This window comes from Dreissena polymorpha, chromosome 13, assembly GCF_020536995.1.
Source record: "Dreissena polymorpha isolate Duluth1 chromosome 13, UMN_Dpol_1.0, whole genome shotgun sequence".
NCBI classification, from domain to species: Eukaryota; Metazoa; Mollusca; class Bivalvia; order Myida; family Dreissenidae; genus Dreissena; species Dreissena polymorpha.
In genome coordinates this window covers 20,498,988-20,504,642 of record NC_068367.1, presented here as the reverse complement: position 1 = coordinate 20,504,642, position 5,655 = coordinate 20,498,988, and positions in this window count along the sequence as shown.

The window sequence follows — 5,655 nt, the reverse complement described above, 5'->3', positions numbered from 1 at the left end:
TGTATGTGTTTAGTTGTTAATCTGTCTGATGTATACTTTAGTTACATTTAGAACACGTTTTCCATGCACGATGTTACGTTTCTTTTAATTTAAGACTTAAGTGTATACAAATAAATTTTGTGCAAATTGACGAATTTTGTGAACTAAGGGAATCAACTCTTTTACGGTTGTTTAACATCGCTCCATGACAACATGTAGTGCAAACACTCGCATCGTTAATTTATAAAGATCACTAGGATTCACGTGTTTACCTTTAGTTTACATTAATTATTGTAAAGTTATCATTTCAAATGTTTTTATTATCGACAAATGGTGTTCTTTCTCTGTTTAAATAGAGAAGTCAAATGGTTGACAGTTCCTGTCCAGTGTATTGCGACATGCAAGACGACTCAAGAAATATTTTTGTGAAAACCTTTGATGTGTATAACAATTTATATATATCTTTATAGAATTGATTAAAACAATGTTAAAACTATTGAAAAATCTGTCAGTTGAGGAAAATTATGGTATAAATGACTAAAACGATATGAAATGGCAAATGATGCTATCAGAGAACGTTATAATTATTACTCATTATATAGATGTAATTTTTGTGTTTGAAAAATTAATTGTCGCAGTAGTGGTGTAATAGATGCAGCGCTAGTCACGCACGCGGATGATCCGAGTTCACATCGTATTTCTAGCCATTTGTTGTACAAGTAATGCAAACATATGAACGTAATTTGTACAAATATTGCAGCTAAATAACAGTGTATTAATAATCAGTATGTAAACAATTGTTTCTTTTTTCTTGCAGAATGCCTCTCAAAGCGTGTGTTTTATGCGAATCACGGCTTAAAATACATCAGCGCCGTCCTATAAATAAACATATCGCCAAATGTTAACAAAAGAATTTCCTGCTAAAAACAGCGACAGATCAATTTATTTGTGACAAGTGTAGACGGCCAGCGTATAACAAGTGTAGACGGCCTGCGTACTACGCTACATCACGTAAACATTCAATAATGTAAGCCACTGAGCAATCTCACTTGATAGGTTTAAAAGTGTCACAATAGTAGACGTAAAATACAGACACACCGACTATTCTTTATTGAGCATGTTATCATCCTTTTTTAAGGATGACCGTCGTTTAATTTAAGGGTAATTCCCCAAAAACATTTTAAGACCGCATCAATGATCATTCATGATTGCTTTTATACGTCTGTTAATTTTAAAACCACTGAGCGACATAATTGAACGTTTAAAACTAAACGTCACGCGGTTTATATCCGTCATAAGAACGCTTTTTGCCTCTGGCGCTATACACATTTCTGTCGGCGTCATACAACCTATCAATCTTCAGGTGTGCCAGGTCCTTCTTATTGAAAAAATCCTTTTTGTTTTTATTGCATGTTCGTATCTGTTTGATCATGTTTATTTATAAACACGTAAATAAATATGTTAATATGAGCAAATATACTCCGGATTTTAATTAGCTGGTGTTTCGAAATTCCGTTAATCAACCAATCAACTATTTTTCAAAACCTCAAAACACGGAATAGTTATATATTTAAGAGCGTGTTTACTATTGTTCGCTATTACTATTGTTCGCATTAGAGAAAAAATAGCTGTGCACACTGAGATTATATTTAAAGTTATCACTTTAATTTTTAACATCAATTTATTCCGGACAAAACACACTGCAGGTAGATAAGTATATAGTTGATTGTTTTAGGCAAATAATGAGAGTGCTACAAATGAATACATTTTGTTTATAAAGATATACATATCTTTCATTTTAATGTTTCTCGCGTTATTATTTACCGAAGAAAATCTGCTTACTTCTTGATCGAGATTTTTTTTACACCAGCTTGACGTTTTACAACACATATTTCATTGTTATTATTATTAAAATGGAAAATATCTAAAAAGATCTATCTGAACCTTACACTGTTAAATAGACTAAACGTATGTACATAAATGTATTTGTTTTATATCATATGTATGAATGGTAACAACGATACGCATGTTGCAATGTGTAAATGGTGTGTTGATCTGAATACTGAACGTGTTGGAATGTGTGAATGGTGTGTTTGAATCAAAACTGTACGGAGTTGTGAGACAAAACAGTTTGAAGAACATTAATTTTTTTTTCAGTCTCACCCATTTACATTTACAACATAGTATATACAAGATATAAAAACACATATATAACAACATCTGTAAATGGCCATTCAAATTTGAATTATAAGAGGCTATACAATCCAAAGTGTCGGGTAATCGGGAACAGAAGTGCCATTTTAATTGAGATGATAAGCCAAACAATGTTCCGTTTCCGAAAACCAAATGAACAGAAAATAAATGCAAAAAAGCTGAAGAACTCATCCCTCGCGCGTGGCTTTTGTTGTTCTCTGTAATCGGAGTGCAATCCGTTATCAAAGTATCCGATTAAACGACGTTTTAATAGAGCTACGTGTTTACCAAATCATTAATCCGTGACACTGTACTGAATTTCATTCAACACACTAGAAAATCTATATAGCAAACGTATGATCCGCGCCATGGGAAAACAGGGTTTTATGCAGGTGATTAAAGTGCCAAAAGGGACGACACTCTCCGTCTAATCTGGATTTTCGATACGAAGAGATTCCTTTAAACGAAAAACTCCATTAATGCGGAAAGTAACGTCCCTGAGTTGCTTGTGCGGACTGCACAGACTAATTTGGGACATTTTTAGCACTTACGTTAAGCCCCTTTTCCCCATTGCGCGGCTCATATAAAATACACAGCATGACCAAGTGTTCTTGTCCTGGTGTTGTCTCCGTTGATTTTCTTAGTTTTTCTGAAAATTCCATTGTTTGGGTTTTAATCGCTATGGTTATTTTTCCAACGAAAAGGTTTTAGTTAGTTCCTTACATATGTTTATTTTTTCCAATTTTGCTGTTCATAATTACATACGCGATATTTAGAAAAAAATATATTATCACCTGATAGATAAGTTTTATGCACATACCTTGACAGAAATCATAAGTAAGAAAGCAAGTATAACGTAATAATATATTTAAAATAAAGAAATACCGGTAGATAACATTTTTAAAATCCATCGAAAGGTAAAATGATAGAAAAATAATCAAAATTATTATTTTTTAAACCTACAGACAATGCAATACATGAACACGCTTTAGTAAAACCGGGTTTAATGCATGTATGTAAAGTGTCGTCCGTGATTAGCCTGTGCGGTCCGCCAATGCTAATCTGGAACGATCCTTTCCGCAAAGACCGGGTTTTTGTTTAGACGGGACGCCATTTTAACGATACTTTCCCTAAAATGATACTCTTATATAATCCGATCAATTGGGTATGCCCTAGGCAAAGGATGCTGTGCTAAATACAGTAAACTTTATATTCTTTGATTTCTTTGAAAAAATGTATGAAAACGTCAATGTTTTACTCGTTACCATGTCAACCAACCACTTTTTGTTGCTTTTTTACAGCATGCTGTGTGTTTTCAATACTCATGTACAATTTTATAATTTTCATTGTGGCGTAAAATGTATATATATACGTCTGCAATGGATTTTCATATACCATAACACATATTCACACGTATTTATCATGTTGCAATAGCAACAATAATAAATAAGAGTGTCAGGGTACTCCGTGGGACGGTATATCGTAATAGTCTCCCCTCGGTACGGTGCACGATACGCCTCCGAGTCCGTACGGTACGGTACGGCATTTTTCATATGCGCCAACGCGCCAAGTAAATTTTCAATGTTTGGATGTTGTAACAATACGCGGCAAGAAAGATTCCATTGGCGCAATCAATAAAATATGTGGCACAGTAATTGGATCAATGTTAACGAAAATTCTCCCAATATCATCTCATATCACATTTTAAAATGACAAGTTTGGTAACCATGAATTTAAAATAAAATTACATTTTTTACAAATTAAAGAAATGATGTATGTAGAGGTCTTTAAATAAAATTGAAAAATGGTTTAAAATGGTTTGTATGTTGTTTCCATCTGACAATACGTACCGCGGTACGTTTTGTATCCTACACACTGTACCGCGGTACGTATCGTAGCGTAAGGTGAGCGCATCGTGACACCCTTAATAATAATGCGATATTAATTATAAAACTGTTGTTTTCCTACATGCAATATATTGCTCTATAAGATAAAAGTAAATTCATTTAATTTTGTAACAGGGCATATTTCAACCCTACGTGAACCTAGCCCTTTCTTTATAAATACTTATTACTAGAGATTTGTTCACAATATTCTGTTTTCGAGGGGAGATTAAAAAACTGTGTACTTATTTTCATACATTCCAGACCAATTAAGAATGTGGAAACATCCGTGTTATGTTTATATATTTCTATTTTCCGCTTAAACGACATCCGTGAGAAGTTATTTCTGCTAAGTGTGATTGTGTTTAAATATTTTGGGATCGGAACATCACGTAATTAGTGTACTTCATGATTTACGTATTATGTAAACAAGCATCCCTTCAAAAGGATGTCATTTATTTGGGGCTTATCTTACGGTCCATTTAAACAGGAGCAATTGATAGTATGGAGATAAGACTGCTCCCTCTGGGCGACATTTTCATTCAGTTTGAATTCGGTTCAACGACAGTTCTTCAATAGTCTTACTCATTTCATATGATATTTAAGTTGGAAGAATTACACAATAATCGGTGAATTGCTCTTAATCGTGAAACAAACGAGAAATAAAATATACATTTACATAATAGACCTTTACAAACATTAAATCTGTGCATTGTATACCGATGTTTCAAAATTGCTAAATTTCGTAATTTACTTTTCTAATATTGCTCAATAAGACCATTACTGATGCTCGCTCATACTAAGAATATATTTCAGATGTAAACTGCATACAATTAACTGCATACAATTATGCAACGGATAGGCCATACGATTTCTCCGTTAGTTTCAAATTACTTTGAGTTGTTTTTTTAAGTAATCGTAATTCAATAATGGTTCGATACGTATAGTTCTTAGTTTTCATCTGACATGGTCTTATAAATATGTTTTGTTCCAGAACATTTTTAAAGACAAGTGTTACGAAAATGAGTTTTAACCCTGATTTTATGACATTGAACACTTGTAAGTGCATTTTCCCAGTATATTTTTTTAAATAAAGTACACTGTTGTGTTGTAAAAAAATGCGCACCTACATATTCAAATTGTGTTCCTATTATTTCTATAGTATTGTATTTCATGTTAAATTTTTTAAGTGCTGATCTAGAAAACTACACCGACAATGCCGATGCTATTTCTGATCACTTGGTTTCTCCAATCAGTTTGCCCTGGTAATGCCGTCGACAACAACTACAAAAGCAATGGGTACGTAACGCCATATAAAATGAGCTGAAATGAAACGGCTGGTTGTCTGTAACGTACGGTAATGAAAGAAAAGTGTTATTCAGAAAGTATTTGTACCTTGTTCGATGAGTGCATTGTCTTTATTTTGTGATTGCCTTTGCTGTAAAAAACAACGTTCAGTGCATCGTGGTATATAACATTTTAGACAATAAGGGCGTATGGTTATTTTCTAAATAAATGTTATTTCATTTCATTGAATATTTGCATTGTTTGGCAGGAAAAAAATGGTATAATGCATACATTTCAACACCTTTCAGGACGC